The following is a 17,777-nucleotide window of genomic DNA, read 5'->3' as shown; positions in this document are numbered from 1 at the left end:
GGTAATAATAGTATTTACCTCTTAATTTGTGGTTTGGACTGAGTTAATGTACACACACAGAGCAAACATTATATAAGTATTTGATGTTATTTTCATGGGTATTCCTTAGAGCCAGGTAGCCCTGGGGAAGCTCTCAGAAAGAGACATTTGGCAATGTAGGAGTTTTGATGAAGCCACAGAACAGAGGATTTATTTCCAATCCTGGCTCTGCCACAAAACTTGCTGTAGTCTCAGGCAAGTCATTTCCCCACTGTGACATGGGTCAATCATAATCCTGGTTCTCATTTGAAAGCAAATATGAAATTACTTGTGTAAACATGCTTGCGAACATTTGAAAGTGCTCAGCTGCTGTGTGGTGGCGCCTACCGTCACTGTTCAGACATGGAGTGATTTTAGATTCTCCATTGGTCCTATTGTTTCTCGTGATGTTTGTGTGGGCCCTACGTAGATAGTCATTGCATTTTAGAGACAGACCATAAAAATGCAGAAAGCAGTCTTGGAATAAACACCTACTTACAAATATACTAAACCAAAACCTGCATGTTGAGAAGTTTGGTTACATGTCAGATAAAAGAGGCCACAGGCTTTTTAAAAGTCTCCCAGAGATCTTCAATGTTTCCAAGAAAGGAAACACAATCAAGTAATCAAAGAATGGGAGAAAGTGGAAGGACAAGAACTCTCATATATTAAACAAGGTGAACTTAACTGAATTGTTCCCAGCTCCCCCAGGACCAGGGTTGAGTCTTCTTGACCTCAGCCAAGGGTGACTCAGGATTGAAGTCTCGTTGTAGCTAACGCACTCACAGGGGAATTTATTTTAAAGCACATCAGTCTCATGGATGATCCCATCACCAACTTCTAAAATAAGTTAACAGTCTATTTCTTAAATACCAAGATTAATTGTGATAATGTTTTTTAAAGATTTATTTATTTATACATACAAGAACAGGGGTACAGGCCAGATGCGTGGGAGGGTGAGAGGATTCACCAGAGACAGAGTGGGGAGCAGAACAGGCAGACTGACTGAAATACACTGCTGAGGGGAACAGTGGGCGAGACAGGAAAGGTCTGCCGTACCAAGTGGATATCTCCCCAGCCGGCCGAGATCAAACCCACACTGCAGAGGCTGCGGACAGCTTCACAGCGCTGCGCTCAACCGCCTGCGCCACCGGGGGGGCCCAATTGTGATAATTTTAAGAAGTTCTATTTTAGAGCATTTGGAAGATGCAGAAAAACATACAATGAAAAGCACCTGAATCTTGCTGTCACCTGAAATGATCGATGTCACACTTTCATGTGTCCTTCAAGCTCCCCCTGAACATTCATAAACACTCCTACACGCACAAAGTAGGGGTTATTCTACATCTATCATTTTAGTGCCTATATTTTTTGCTTATCATTCTTAGATGAGAACTTTCATGAGACAATATTCAAAACAGAATGTGGAAGACATAAGCCCCAGAGGTTGTTGGCATGAGCCTGGGTACAGGATGGTCAATGCTAATGATTTTCTTCCTGAAGTTAACTTGATTCCTGCTGACATTTAAAGTCAGAGACTTGAGTAGACAGAGATGAAGTAATGGGTCAGGACTTTTGTTTTGAAATCTAAAGCTCCTTGCCCGACTATGACTCACTATGAATGTTGACAAATATACTGCCTTCCACTCTTTAAAAATAGTAACCCCGTGTCCTACACTGAGGGCATGGCCCAGGGCTCATACTGAATCTTTTCTGCTGCTAGATGCACAGCCAGCCGGCACTTGGGTGCCTTGTCTCCTCTCTCTGTATATGAGCAGTCACTCAAAGGACCTAAAGGTGGGGTGCCTACCCTTCTCGAAGCAGCTATATTTTAGGGCATGTTGTACAACACAAAGCACAGATTTGCTTCCCCAAAGACTTTACAAAAGCATGCACCAGAGAATATAAGGAAATCGTTATTTTCACGAGGACACTTATGATGAATCTGATAAAGGTTGTCAGCAAGAAAGAATAAATAGGGCCTCCCTGTTGGCGCAGTGGGTTAAGCACAGCACTGTGAAGCTGCCCGCAGCCTCTGCAGTGCAAATTTGATTCCTGGCCAGCCAGGGAGAGTCCCACATGGCTCGGCAGATCTCTCCTGCTGCACCCGCTGCTCCCCTCAGCAGTGTGTTTTGGTCTGCCTGTCTGTTCTGCTCCCTGCTCTGTCTCTGATGAATCCTCTCACCCCCTCATGCCTTTGGCCTGTACCCCAGCTCTTGTATAAAAATAAATAAATCTTTAAGAAAAAAAAAGAAAGAATAAATAATCCCAAATGTATTTCGAGAGGAAGAATGTAACTATGCTCTCTAAGACCTTAAGATTTCTGGGTAATACTAAGAGAGGTACAGTAGCTCGCTTGCCCTCCTGTGACTATGCAGGTGCCTCTCCTTTTCTTTCTCCTTTTCCTAATAAACCTGTTCTCTTAAAATGTCAAAAAACAGACAAACAAACAAACAACAAACACAAAAGATTAAGACAGGTACAGAGCATGTAGAGGAGATAAGTACAAACTGTCTTCAGAATCAGGACAAAATTGAATTGGGGAAAGAGATTTTTATGGTGTTTTACTTCAAAGTATGAATTTGGAACAGGATTCTCTAACCTCACAGAAGTTTGGTGATTCTGGAGTGTGTCTGAAGTACTCAAGTAACTTTGGGAATAGAATTCAGATTTCAGGGCAGGAGAGGTGCCTAAAAGGAAAAAGGGCAATTACCCACCACCACTGCCTCCTCTCTAAGACAGCAGCAGCACAACCAATGCTTTCCATTCACGTATTATTGGCCAGAGTGTGCCCAGAGCCATACGGAAACATTCTCCATGACCCAGGAGATTCCTACCCGAGGCAGTTCTACTAGTATTCCTGTGTTAACAATGGGCATATGGAGGCGCTGAGGTTAGGTGAGCAAGCCACAGTCGTGGAGCTGCTAAGTGGTAGAGCTAGGATTTGAATCTAGAAGGATGAGCCACACCCCTGGGCTGGCTATTTGGGGGTGCTGTGGCTTTGGGACAGCATCTCAACCTCTTTAAAACTATCTGATCTTTTTATTTTCCCCCTATTTATATTTTATTTTCTTACATCATTCATTTTTGTACAATATGTGATTTCTCTCCTCAGGGGTAGTCCCCATAAATCTCCCATCACCACTTCCCCTGTGAACCATCCCCATAATCCCTTGTGCTCTTCCCTCCCTTGCTCTATGTCTCAGAACTACAATTTGCCCGCTAGTTTTGTCTTTTATTTTTCTCTGACTCTTTGTTCAGTTCCCCTATATTCCTCCTATAAGTGAAACTATCAGATATTTTTCTTTTTCCTTCTGACTTATTTCACTGAACCTAATCTCTTCCAGCTCCATTCATGTTGCTGCAAATGGCATGCGTTTATCTTTTTTGATTGCTGACTAGGATTCCATTGTGTCTATTTACATCTCGATCTAGTCATCTGTTTTTGGGCATTTAGGTTGTTTCCACATCTTAGCTATTGTGAATTGTGCTGCAAAAAACACAGCAGTGCAGGTTTCCCATGAAATTCATGTAAAACTATCTAATCTCAATTTTCGAGTCTTGGATTCCTCGCTTTTAAAAAGAATAATAATAATCCGGTCTAAACACCTCAATAGGGTCTGTATGACCAAATGAGACAAGTGCATGCCCATGAATGGTACCAGTAAAGTATATATTGCTATACAATTTAAATTCTTTTCATTATTACTGACAAAAGAAGAGTGTGCTTTTTCTTTCATTTTGAAAGTTTCTTTTTTTTTTTTGATTAGTACAAAAGTTTTAATTTTAATAATCAACGTAGGGCAATGAAATAGTTGCTATTCACTGCTGGGCATATTAAGTACTGAGACAGAACAGAAAACAGCCTGTATCAGCAGCCAGTGATTAGGGGGAAAAAAGGAACTATTTTGACAAGACAATGCCTTAGAATGGCTCCTTGGGGTGCTCTGTGGGAGCAGTGATAAAGGCCCTTGCTCTAGTGGCTGGGGAAATGAACTCTCAAGGATTCTGGCTCTCCGGATAATGATTTCCTGTTTCACAAAAACAAAGCACAACAGCTGGAAATAACAGCCGCTCTCTGGTCCGGCCCCTATTCCACATCTAAGGCAGTATACTCTGTAAGGGCTGAAGAACGTGTCTCCAGCTCTAGGTCTCTAACCCTCAGCTGTTTCAGATGGACAAAAATGCCAGAACTTAAAAGCCAAGTTTGGAAAGAATTACTTGTGAGAAAAGTCACGCTGGACTCAGGCTTGATCTATTGGGAGTCATTAAACTCCCCCGCAGGGCTGATATTCCCGTCTCTACACCTCTGTCATGGCACACAGACAGGCCCTGTTGTGTTTATTTTCCCACTCTGACCAGCAAGATCCCAGACAAGAGAAGCTGCGTGAAAGTCTGCTAAAATGAACTGTCCTGGGAGCTTCCTCTGGGAACCTCAGGTTGGGACCGAGGACAAAACAGGCATCTTCTGCAAATAAATGATAGATGAAGGATGCAGAGAGTAATAGCTCACCATTAAATGACCTGTGAGCATATTACTTTCAGAGATTTGAGAAACATCCACTCAAAGTGACTATGATATAATGACAGAAAGAGGTAACAGGAATGGGCCTGTAGTCTATTAATTAATCTAATTAATTACCTAAAACTGAAGAGAAATTTCAAACACAAGTATTTGAATGGAATCACTAGAGGGCAGGAGAATATGTTGACTGGAGAAAATTTAGAAAATACAAACAAGTGAATGATATAACAAACAGCGTCCAAAGTTCCACCAAAATATGAAACAGTTGGCAAAAAGTGTTCATAAATTAACACTTGATTTAACACCTTGTGCCACCAGGGAAGCCCTTATAATTGATTTTTAAATAAGATTTTCTATACTGGGATAATCAGGTGGGGGTCTGATTAATACTGGGATTATCAGGTGGGGGTCTGTGCCTGGTATTAGGATCTGTCCTCTTAGGCAACATCCTTGCACCTCCCAGGAATAGTACAGAAGTTATCCCTACATGCAGGGAATAAAGTAAATTGAATACATTGTATATCGAATATACTGTGAGAGCATCCCAATAAATGAAGAAAAAGTATCTTGTAAAGTTTGACATTCACTGATGACAAAAACATGCAGCATAGTAAGGATGGAGGAGAACTTTCTTAGGTTGAAAAAGAACTTTCTTAGGTGTGCATATTTAAAAAAAAAACCCTCTATTATGTAAAAAATAAAATCTGCTACCATCATAATGGTGAACATTGAATGCTTTCTCCTGATCACACCACTTCTATTCAATAATATACTGGAGTCCTTAGGCCCTGTGATGAGGTAAAGAAAAGAAATAAAAAGCAAAAGAGGTAAAACTGTCTTTATTGATAGGTACATACTCAGCAAACCCAAAAATATCAACAAAACCACAGAACTAATAAATGAATGCAGCAAGCTCCCAGTATAAAAAATCTTATTTAAAAATCAATTATAGGGACCTCCCTGGTGGTGCAAGGGGTTTAGTCTCAGCACTATGAAGCTATCTGCAGCCACTGCAGCACAAGTTTGATCCCCAGACATGGAGGTGACCCACATGGCACAGCAGACCTCTCCTGTCTCGTCTGCTGCTCCCCTTAGCAGTGTATTTCAGTAGATCTACCTGTTCTGCTTTCCACTCAGTCTCTGGTGAATACTTTCACCCTCCTCCCTGCCCCCCTGGCCTGCACCCCAGCTCTCGTATGCATAAATAAATAAATAAATCTTTTAAAAAATAAATAAAAGTTTATATCCAGAATATATAAAGTTCCCACATGTCAATAATAAAATTATAAATAACCCAGTAAAATGTAGGTTCTTCATACAAGAAGTTTTATAAATAGTCTTATATATATATAGCACACAAAAAGGGGCTCAACATTATTAGTATCCAGGGATGCATAAATTAAGCTACAGTGAAATTCTACATCTCCACTGGAATGGCTAAAATTAAAAAGTATGATAATATCAAGTGTTAATAGGATGTGGAACAATAAAAGCTCTTATATATTGTTGGTGAAAATATAAAATGGTAAAATCACTTGGAATTAATTTGGGCAGTCTCTAATAAATTTAAGCACTTATCTACTTTAATGATCTGGAAATTTTATTCCTATGTTTGTGTGCTAAAGAAATGAAAAATGCGTTCACGATAGATTCTTCAAGAACATTCAAAACTTTACTTATATATAGTAAAAAACTGGAAACACCCCGCATAACCATTAATAGGAGAATAGATATGCAAATTGTATCATATTCAGTAACAGATTACCACTATAACAATAAGCCTATATTAATTTCTTTATACTACAGCAATATGATGAATCTTAAACCAAGATCTGAATCTCAAGTCACTATCACACCATCACTCATCCTGGTTTGATTCATTCACTTAATTCCACACTACCAACCCCACAACGTAGATGCTATCAACCCTCAATTTTAATAATGAAAAACATTCAGAGCAGAAAAAGAATATCAAGGGTTATATTTATTCATTCATTAACTCATTTATCATTTGCTAAGCATATACTGTTTGCTGCCAGACAGCATGCCATATGCTGAGAATATTATGTTTGCAAAGGTAGACATGAGATTTGCCTTCTACTACACACCCGTGCCAGGTACTGTGACAGGCTTAACATTAAAAAATTACTAAGACACCGCCATGGCCTTTAAGAAGTCAGAGTCTAGCAGAAGAAAGAGGGAAATAAACGACCAGTTACAAAGCAGTAAAAGCAATTACAACACAGAATTCACTTACAGGTATACACAACATGCTATGTGAAGTCAAGAAAGAAAAGGACTGATAATTCTGAGTTGGTTGAAGCCAAACAGAGGACAAGTGGAAAAGTTCCAAGAGTTGGAACTAAATACACCAGGTGGGGATGCCCACTGAGTGTTCATGTTTATGAAATGTAGTTATCATTGGTGTGGGAATAAGAAATAATACCTGTAAAGATCTAGATACATGCAGAAAAAACTCAATTTACATGTAGATTAGTTTTTGAACAATAAATGGCGTTAGTCACGTTGTCAACATATAGGACAATTTGGAAATTTGTGTCCATTTCCAGTAAGGCTCAGAAGCACCTCTCTATATAAGAACATGATTAACATTTGGTCTGGTTTAAGACTAGATCCTAAATTGAGAATAATTGGCTGGCTTTTGACCTCCCTCCCATTTGAACCTGCCTAAGCCCCATTTTGAAACACAACACTGTGGATTAAATAGAAGTGGCTCTCTTAGTGTGAGTGTCTTTTAGAAGGGTAGAGGCCAGGACCCCAAAATATTCAGGCCAGTGGGATTAGGAGCCATTTGCAGTGTCGCCTTGTACAAAATCATTCAGAAGCAGGCGTTCTATCAGCTGCCTCCTCTATACCTATCTCCCAGAGCTGCTCAACTTAATCTGCATCCGCTGCTCTACCATAGGTCTATGACTTTCTAGAACAGAAGCTAGCAATAAGTATTCATCTGTGAGAGGCAGCCTTGTAGGATAGAACCAAATGGCAGAACTTTCTCAATAAACAGAGGCTCTTCATGTATTGCCTACATCCAAGATTTTAATATAGATAATGGAATAGACTCTGTGTCGCTTCTAAAGGCCCAGAAAGCTACTACTGCTTGGGAGTTATTTGCAAGGCTGACTGGCTTTCTATTGCCATTTCCAGTCAAACCAGAATAATCAATCACACCGAGTGACTGTGGTGCCATCCTCTCCTAACCACAGGGTTCATCGTGCATAGTTGACCAGATGACCCACAAACTGATGTAGGTGGTGTTCACATATTTAATCATCAAAGCACACACACACACACACACACACACAAACATGCACTGCAGGGACACACTCTCCACGTGGAGACATAGCAGGCTTGCACTGAGCCACAGACAGGCTGTGGCTGATGCTGGACAAATTGTTTAAGCTCTTCAACTCTCAGGTCCCTTACCTATAAAATGGGATAATGATGCCCTGCAGGATGATATGAGAGGTACAGATGTTGGCAGTGCCTGGCATAGTGCTTTGCATTTAATAAACACCTAGTAAATGATTATTTCTGCTATCATAATTAATGTAAGGCACTGCCATGTATATGTTTGGGAAGCCAGGGAGAAGATCTATGCCAAGAGACTTCTTTTATTGAATAAAGGCCACGTTAAGTGGCTTTTAGCCTGGAGGGATGTGGGGGTGGGGAGGGAGAGGGGAGAGGGAGGGGCATGGGGAGAGGGAGAGAGAGGGAGAGAGAGACAGAGAGAGACAGAGAAACACAGAGAGAGATAGAGTAAGGATATAAAAGAATATTTATTAGGTAAGTGGAAGATATCAGGAGAGTGAAAGAGAACTGGATATCGTATTCCTAAGCTAACAAGGCATTTGAAGGCAAGGTCTATTTTTTTTTTTCCAGAAATAAAATGGTATTTGTTTTATTGATTTACTAGGCTTATATCTGTGTTTAACAAGTAAGCAGGGCCTATGTTTCATTTTACTTTTTATTTCAGTCATTACTACCTGCTCCATCAGAGCTAACATAAAAATATTATAGATATTTCTGAGTGTACGTCGTCTGGACCCCACCCTGTGGCTGTGACTATGCACAGGAAAAGCAAACCAATGGAGGTGATGACGCCGCCGTGGTCCAGATAAGTAGAAGTGCCCTTTGTCCCCATGGTTGAGGCACCGCGCCACCCTAGCAACACACCTGACATGTTCCATTCACACCAATAAGGACCTCAATCAAGCAATGAACCCTAGAGAGGGTCCAAATTTTTTTAAAAGATTTATTTTATTTATGCATACAAGAACTGGGGTACAGGCCAGAGGTGTGGTTGGTGAGAGTATTCACCAGAGACAGAGCAGGGAACAGAACAGGCAGACTGACTGAAATACACTGCTGAGGGGAGCAGAGGGTGAATCAGGAGAGGTCTGCTGTGCTATGAGGGTCACCTTCCTGGTAGGCTGGGGATTGAACTCGTGCATCTTAACCCTTTGCGCTACCAGGGAGGTCTGAGGGTCCAAATCTTAACAAAGATCTGCCCAGCTTGTCAGCTTCTATCCCAGTAAGTTGATCCGAAGCATGAAATATTTTACTGTCCCAACCTGGACTAGCATTTAACACACATACACCTCCTGCTTCATTCATCCTAAGGAGGGTTACTTATAGTTTATAGGTGAAGAAAATGAAATTCACAGAGATGAAGTAGCCAGATTTCAAAACCAGTGTCCTTTCCATCCACTTGAAATATAACACACCCGCAGAAAACTGCTCCTAAGTTATATATAGCACCCTAAATTTTCACAAGCTGGGCATGTGTATAGCCAGCACCCAGATAAAAAAACAAGCCCCTCACACTCCTTACCTATCACTCCCCCACCAGGAGTCAGCATTATTCTGACTTCTTACAACTCTATGAACTTTCACCAGATATTGACCTACAGAAATCTCTCCTTGTATTGGATCCCAAAGTTTTGCTCTTGGAATTACTCGATACTTTCAATACAACTATGTGGATCAATACATCTTATCTTTCTAATTATGACTATAAACTCCTTGAGGTCAGGATTTTACACATCTTTGCATTTCCCTGGCACATTTAGTAGGGAGTGATTACCCCATAACATGCGTATCTGCACTTACTTTATGCTTCCTGTATATCTGACACTGTTTTAAGCACTCTACTTGGGGTACCTCATTGAACCCTGCCTTCAATGACATTGGTGCTGCCATTATCTCCCTTTTACAAATGACAAAGTGAGGCATGGAGACTGAGTCACTTCCTCAAGGTCATGGGGAGGAGTAGTCAGGATCCCAACCCAGGCACTGTTACTACAGGCTCTGCATGGATTGCTTTTATAGCCATTATCTCATTAGTTTGCTCTCTTTTTATAAACTTTTTAATTAAAATAGAAAATGCTCATAGAGAAAAACAAAAACCCCTCATTTAAAGCTCAAGAAAATCTTTCCAAAGTGAAGGCACCTGGGAAACTCACACAAACATCATGAGACAGAACATGGGAGACCCCTCCCAGAAAAGCACGTGCCCATCCCAGTCACTGTCCACCTGCCAGGATGTCTTCTGCCCTGACTCCTAGTTTTTCAATTTTATATTTTTTTAAAGATTTATCTATGTATGCATGCAAGAGCTGGGGTGTAGGCCAGAGGTGAGGGAGGGTGAGAGGATTAACCAGAGACAGAGTGGGGAACAGAGACAGAGTGGGGAACAGAGCAGGCAGATCTACTGCTGAGGGGAGCATCAGGCAAGACAGGAGAGGTCTGTTGTGCCATGTGGGGTTAGCTCCCTGGCCAGGGATCAAACTCGTGCTGCAGTGGCTGTGGCTAGCTTCAGAGTGCTGAGACTTAACCCCTTGCACCACCAGGAAGGCCCCTGTTTTTCAATTTTATATAAATAAAATCATACAGTATTTCCTCTTTATATTCCTGACACTCAATCGTTTGTTGCAAGCAGTGTGCTAATTTATATTTTTGTATTTTATTCAATACACAATTTCATGTAACATGATTTACCCATTCTGGTATTGATGGACAGTTGCTAACTTCCAGATTTGAATAATTATTGCTAGTGCTGATATAATGCAAAACTAAGGGGCAGCCAGAGAACCCAAAGTGTTCACAGGAAAACCCAAGTTGCTTTTCTAAGAGTTCATGCCTACCCATGTGTATAAAAGCAAAATAATAAAACCCTAGTGTGCACAAATATTTTTAACTGGAGATTTCAAAGGGAGTACAGTGGGGGAGAGAAAGGACTCCTGAGCAAGCTCCAAAATCAATCACCCCCTCTTGGGCAAACAGGCAGGGCTAACGCCTAGCAGCCAAGGCCCAAAGCAGAGCCACCAGGAGCACGGATCCCAGGAAGCCTCCTGGCATGAAACACAAGTAAGAGGTTCACAGGACCCAAAGGGCCGGGCGAGGAGAGAGAGTCCACCCAAAAGAAGCCAAACTAAGCTCCCACAAAGTTTTCCTCTGAAATTTGACTCTTTAGGAAAATGAAACTGAAAATGGTGGTCATTCATCTATGAAGGTAGGAGCACTAGAAGAAACCATCTTCGAGTCCTTGCCAGCGGCCCCAAAGCTGTTCTAACTCCTGCCCTTTCTAACCTTTCAACTTAATTGCTCAATTTTCCCTTTAATTCTGTGCATACACTCCCCCCCATGCCCCACGATATCCTTTCAATAAATGTTTTTTATTTCTAATTAGCCGGAGTCTATTTCTGTCATCGACAGTCAAAGAATCCTAAGGATCCCTTCACTTGCTCTTCCCATATTGACATTTCTCTCTATTTTTATAAACAGCACTAAGCACAGAAGTGCAGCTTGAACAGTCACACTGTTCAAACCAGAAATTTCACTTTCTTGAAACCCAGTCCTCATCCTTTCGTGACTTGAGTATAATTTTTTAGAACTATGCGCTTCTTGACATCCCAGAGATGGTTCTGCCTTGACGCCCAACACATTAGGGGAAAAACAATGGCACATTTAATTCACTGGCTCCTAGGGAAATAAAGATAGGAAAACTTAGCAAAAACTGGACATTTTCCATTGAAGCAGAAAATAGAAAGGTACCATATGGCATTAACCCCTTATCAAGCAAAGAGAGCTCTGTAGTTATGCTTAAGCATGATAATTATTATCTATTTTAGCTCGTGGCAAAAATAATGAGCACAGATAATTAAAGTGGAAGAGTAAATACTACTTTGGGCAGAATATTGTTTAAATAAGGAGTACTTCTAAAAATCAAATTAATCTTAAATAGTCAACAGGGCGGGGAGGGGTGACAATCCACAAAAACACTGACTACTAAGGGGCCTTCCTTGGTGGTGTAGAGGTTGAAGAAACAGCACTATTAAGCTATGCTCAGCCACTGCAGCATGATTTGATTCCCGGCCAGGGAGCTGACCCACATGATGCAGCAGACCTCTCCAGTCTCACCCACTGCTCCCCTCAGCAGTGTATTTCAGTAGATGCGCCTGTTCTGGTCCCCACTCTGTCTCTCGTGAATTCTCTCACCCCCACCCCTCACCTCTGGTCTGCACTCCAGTTCTTGTACGCATAAATAAATAAATCTTAAAAAAAAACAACAACAACACTATTATAACTGGAAGGTGTTTGGGGAATCATCTCAACGATCACTCTTGCAGACACTTCATGTTTCACAAATATAAACACAGGCCAACATTAACAAAAGAGATTTAAAAAAAAAAGTTATACCTGTAGGTAAGTGTAAGCTGGTGAGTCATATTTGTATTCTTGCAATGATACCTTTATATTAGGCATTTCTGGTCTAGGTCTTTCATAAGACACGTTTTTTTCAGACCCCTGCATTGTTCTCCTCCTGGTCTTCATTCCCTCAGGTAATTTCTCACAACAGTCAAAACTCACTTGAAATCAAAGCTGATGAGTAAATTTTCTATAAATTTATTTTCTTCTTTTAAAAGGGGATAATGCCTTTTAAAACAAGGTATTATACAGTATACATAAAAGCACGAACTTTGATTTAGAGAAATCTAGGTTCTAACTGGACTGGCTAATGTCTCATTTCAAACACAAGATGGTCCATTTGAGCCTCAGTTCCTTCATGCTTGAGAAGGGACTAACAGTCTGACAGCTGTGGCTGGTATATGACATATTGCATCTATTATACTTGCTTTTGTTGTTATGAGTAAAGAAGGAGAATGGCTTCTGTTGGCTGAACATAAATTGGATATGAAAGACCTTCCCATACAGAAGTTTACGAGTTCTGGGCACGGGCACTGTCATTAGTGAATGTCAAGACTTACACTGTCTTTGGATTCACGCAATCCAGCTCACACCCAGAAGTTACTTTTAAAAGGACCCTGTCCCAGCAAAACACAACCACAGAGCCCATGGACTAAAGGTGGGGCTATTGTTCACAAGTGTCCCTCCTGGTGTTGGACAAGGCCTGGGCACTCACTCAGGCTATAGTTCTGAATCCACCCTTAGCAACCCATGGAAAGGGAAGGAGACCATGTCAAGAGAGGGGCTTTAGCTTCAGGGAAAAATGAAGATACCAAAACCAACATGTAGGAGGCTTTTTAGAGAAGACAGCTTTGTCTTCACTTGGCTTCATGAGACGCATAGCAACCCCAAACCACATATAAGTGGGGATCTGGACAGGCTTTAATAGCAATGCCATATTCTTAATTCATTCTGGTGAAAGCCTTCACACACACACACACACACACACACACACACACACACACACACACCCCAAAGTTAGAAGAATAAATATAAACCATAGGAGTTTACAGATAGGATAAATTCAGGACCATCTAATACAGATATGGAAATTAAGACCCAACACTTAAATGAATTCTCCAAGTGCTGGAAGAAAAGATATTCCAGCCCTAATTCAGGGTCCTCCATATGTGTTCTCATGGTTTATTGCTTTTCCCAAGTGACCATGGAATAAAACTATTTGAGTGTCATTGTTTGGGAGTGTAAAGGCGGTCATCTGGTGCAGGATTCTCAAACAGGATAGTGACACCTTGACCCAGCCGCTTCCTGTCTTTGACACATTTTCCCTGACTCTCCATTGGAAATACACATCTGTCCAGTGTGCAAGAGAAGCAGTGATGACAGAATGAGGAGTTCCTGTTTTTTCCCTCCTGAAGGTCAACTTCCCCACCAACTCTGCCTTTAGATACAGGCGTGATCAAAACAGACTCAGGCTTCTGCGCTCCTTACATGGTGCCAGGGATTGATTGCAAGAATATTTTGTAGTAGAACCTCATCTTCCAGCTCTGCAACCCCAAGAAAGGGTCAGACCTGCAGAGGGATAAGACTTGGATATTTATGAAAATATCTTCTCAAGGATAATCATCCTTAAGAATTTTGGGTTTTATTTAAAATTATAAGATATACATAGATAAATGATAGGTTTGGCTGGCATTTGAGCTAAGTGGCATGTGCATATAGGAAAGTGAGCCTGGAACTTTGATTGCCACTTCTGGGAAAATGGAGCTGACTCTGTATTCCTCTCTGTATTGTACCTGGTTTTACATCCAGATATCAACAGGTAAGGAACCAGTATGTTGTGCTGGGAAGAGCGATGGACTACGCAGGGCACAAGTCTTCTTCACCCTATTCTAGCCTACCTAACTCTGCTCTCCTCTTCCCCCATCAGAATAGAATTTAAGAAATACCAAATGACAAGGGCTGCTTCTAATTGAAGATGGGCAATGGAGAAAAGAAATGGTTGAACTATGTTTTCATTTTATTAAAAACAGTAAAATTAAAATTTTTTAAATTCAATTATGTGCCAGGAACTTTGTAAAAAACTTGTTTTTCTTCTTTTATCTTAATTGTTTCTTACAAGACTCCTATGAGAGAAATTTTTTAATACCTTATAAACGGAAGGCACAAAGACATTTAATAACATGCCCAAAAATGTAGTTAGGAAGTAGCAGACTTGAGATTTAAAAGAGGCTTTGCCACTGGAAAGAAAAAAAACAAAAGGATTTTCTACGTAAAGAATTTTGTTGAAATATAATTTATTCCTGACAGGTCAGGAAAGAGGCAAATCCCTAAGAAACCAAGAGGTTGCCTAAAGCTGAACTTTCTGGAACCAGTCAGAGGACTAAAATAGCATCCAATTCCCACTTATTATCACTGTTGTGTGTACGTTGGTAAATGAAGAAGTGGCCGATTAATATTGCTCAGTGAGAGCCTTTTGGCTTGGCTACTTGTCAACCAGACACAGTTATTTCTTGGTCTTTGGCCAATATGGCACAGCACACTGTCTCCATGTAAGTAAGTGAATACACAGAATAGATGTACGTGTATGTTAGTGTGTATGTGTGAGTGTGTGTATGTGCACACACAGCATTTATGCAGTCTAAGGGCATAGCCCACAGGCACACCTTGAATTCTTAGCTAAAATTCTTTTCTTCCCCTAAGAGATTATGTAATTGTTGTAGTCATTCTTCTCTTCCTGAAATGGCTTTGGGAGGGATATGGACAGGCAGGCTGGGACTTAAGCTCCTTGACTGGTCCAGGCATTAAAGGCTGGTGACAGACACCCTCTGTGTTTGTGGGTGCTGGTAAGAAAGGAAAGCAGGGCCTCCCCGGTGGCGCAGCAGTTGAGCGCTGGGTTGCGAAGCTGCCCGCGGCCTCTGCGGTGCCGGTTCGATCCCCGGCTGCTCCCCGGCCACCGGAGGAGGGTCCCACATGGCGCGCAGACCTCTCCTGCCGCCCGCTGCTCCCCTCAGCAGTGTACTTCGGTCCTTCTGCCTGTTCTGCACCCCGCTCTGGCTCTGGTGAATTCTCTCACCCTCCCGCGCTTCTGACTGTACCCAGTGCATGTATAAACAAAACAAACAAACAAACAAATAAATAAATAACATGCCTCTATAAAAAAAAAAATAAAAAAAAAATTAAAAAATTAAAAAAAAAAGAAAGGAAAGCAGCAACAGTTACACAGAAAAAGGCTGTCCTTTGTCATCAGAGATGAAATCTCCAGGGAGAGGGACCAGAAGAGAAACTTTACCCATCTGAACTACCTGTGTGCTTGAGCCATACCTCCTATACCTGGCTGATGTGCATCTATCATACTCCCAGCCTAAGGAATTCTTGCTCGGCCCTCCTAGCATCTAGACTAGAACTTGCTGTTTAAAGTCAAATTGCCCCTTAATGTTCAACGTTCAGTGGCTAGCTCTTGGGCTCGTGATGCCATTGCCATAACTGGACTGGTCTAGAGGAACCTGTCAATCCTTTTGGAAAATGGGACCTTTCTGGTTTTTGAAAGCAAAAAAGATTTCTGGAGTCCAGTCTGCTGAACCTTTTGTGTAAATTCTGATAGCAAACTCCTTGTGCCATTATTCAACACTTGATGTAAGAATTCTGTTTAAGAATAACATCCTCGACTGTAAAGTCCGGCAGTCAAAAAAGGGAAAAAGAAAAAAGGACCTTTACTTATTGGCAAATTAATTAAAAAGACAGTCTCAGGTGTTCACTCTCCTTGCCTCTCTGCCTCCCTTCCCTCCCTCTTCCTCTGTTCTCTTTTCCTCTCTCTCTCTCTCTCTTTCCTTTTTTGTTCTGCTACTTCCACTGTTGATTCTATCTTCCATAATTCTTCCAGGGCCTTGCTTTATTTTATGGACTCTGTCACAAAAGACCAGTCAGTCCAATCATGGAAAATTTAAACCTATCTAGTGATCAGATCAAAAGAACCCAGGGTTCTTCTGTTTTAAGTCCCCGAAGCATATTTTGGGTGTGGGGTGTGGAAGAGGAACAGGGCAATAATTATAAAGATCCTTGAGGGTGGAGACTATGATTCCATCATCTTTGCACTCTCCATGAGACCTAATATAGTGCCCCCTGTCATTCTAGGAATATCTATCAAGAGGCACTTACACCCAGAATCAATGGTGAACAAAACAGATTGGGTGCGTGCTCACAGAGCCCTCAGCTCATGGGCAAGAAGGAAATTTGATTTTAAAAAACCCCAAGAGAGAGACTTGAAGCCTGAGGAGGTCGAGGCAAATGGCAACACCTCAGAGTCTCCTAGTGCCTTGCAAATTACAAGCCGGTCAACAAAGCAATGCCCTTTCTATTTTTAAAACAACTGGCATGTCACCTCTACTGTGTGCAAAAGATGTGAGCGAAATCCTAGAAATGTCATCCAAGTCTTTCATTTTACACAGTGTGGGATGAAAATTCCCATATGAGCTGCCCACGACCCTTTCACTAGGACTAGATACCTCAAATCAGGCTCCTGGCTCCCAGTCCAGAGCTCTTTGGACTCTCACCACTGGAAGAGCAGTTGCAGTAGTCCCAGCAGACACAGGATGGTGATCATGGGATCCTGAGACATAAAGGTCAAGGGATTATCCCATATTCAAATGGTAGGTAATGGGTTGGCGATAAAAGTTTTTTAAAATTGGACATTTAGTACAAGAACTCAGTACTGCTCTGGAGAAAGGCTTGCTACAGAACAAAGAGTGAAGCAGGCCAATTTCCCTTTTGTCTATGTGCAAAATGGAAACAAGATATAGAAGTCATAACAATACTGTGGCGATGTGATAATAAATCCAAAGTGCGCTTTACGGGTCTATAGATTTCATCCATTAGCTGGGTAAGAGCTACAAGCAGCCCTACGTTCTATCATCACCCCATCTGGCGTGACGCAAGGCACAGACCTCAGTCACAGGTTGACAGTGTTAAGGGCCTGGGAAACCCCTGGAAGTTAGTGCTGCCTGAGCAGCTAATCTCTGGGGTGCCACCTTTTCCTCTCTTCTCTTTCTAATACTGTGACATTAAGTGAAAAAATAACCCTCTACTTCTCATCCACCTTAGCATGTCCCAGTAAACAATGCAGGTAGAGTTGATCAGAAAGGCAGGTAAGTGAAAAGGGGATTCTACATTCTCATTCATTCTAGTATCTGCAGACTTAGAAGGGAATCTGGGTAATAATGCAAGAGTTTAACTCTCTATTTGTTAAGCAATGATGGTAAGAGAACATTTTCCAATATTGCCAGGGGATGTCTCTGAGAAGAGAGGCCTGTTAAGAAGGGAGAAAGTGGTGCTATTGATTACAGATCAAACCTCCATTCCTTCCCCACCTCACACCTCTTAGGGGACGAAAGACTGGAAATGTCCCTCCAACCTAAATAAGATCTCACTCTGCCACTTTGATGATTCTTAGCTCCTGCTTTGTGTGAGTCTCTTTGTCTCTGAAAGAAGATGCTTCGTGGAAACATCATAG

At 41.5% G+C, this 17,777-nt stretch overlaps 1 protein-coding gene across 1 annotated transcript in view; it reads right to left on the bottom strand.

The window, feature by feature from the left end:
- STON2 (stonin 2) overlaps window positions 1-17,777 on the bottom strand; it is a 137,925-nt gene that overhangs the window by 26,162 nt on the left and 93,986 nt on the right. The window lies entirely within an intron of this gene.

Source organism: Talpa occidentalis, unplaced genomic scaffold (genome assembly GCF_014898055.3).
Source record: "Talpa occidentalis isolate TD23 unplaced genomic scaffold, MPIMG_talOcc4v2.1 talOcc4.11, whole genome shotgun sequence".
NCBI classification, from domain to species: domain Eukaryota; kingdom Metazoa; phylum Chordata; class Mammalia; order Eulipotyphla; family Talpidae; genus Talpa; species Talpa occidentalis.
The sequence above is the reverse complement of the archived record's forward strand: the minus strand, read 5'-3'. Positions and strand labels throughout refer to the sequence as shown.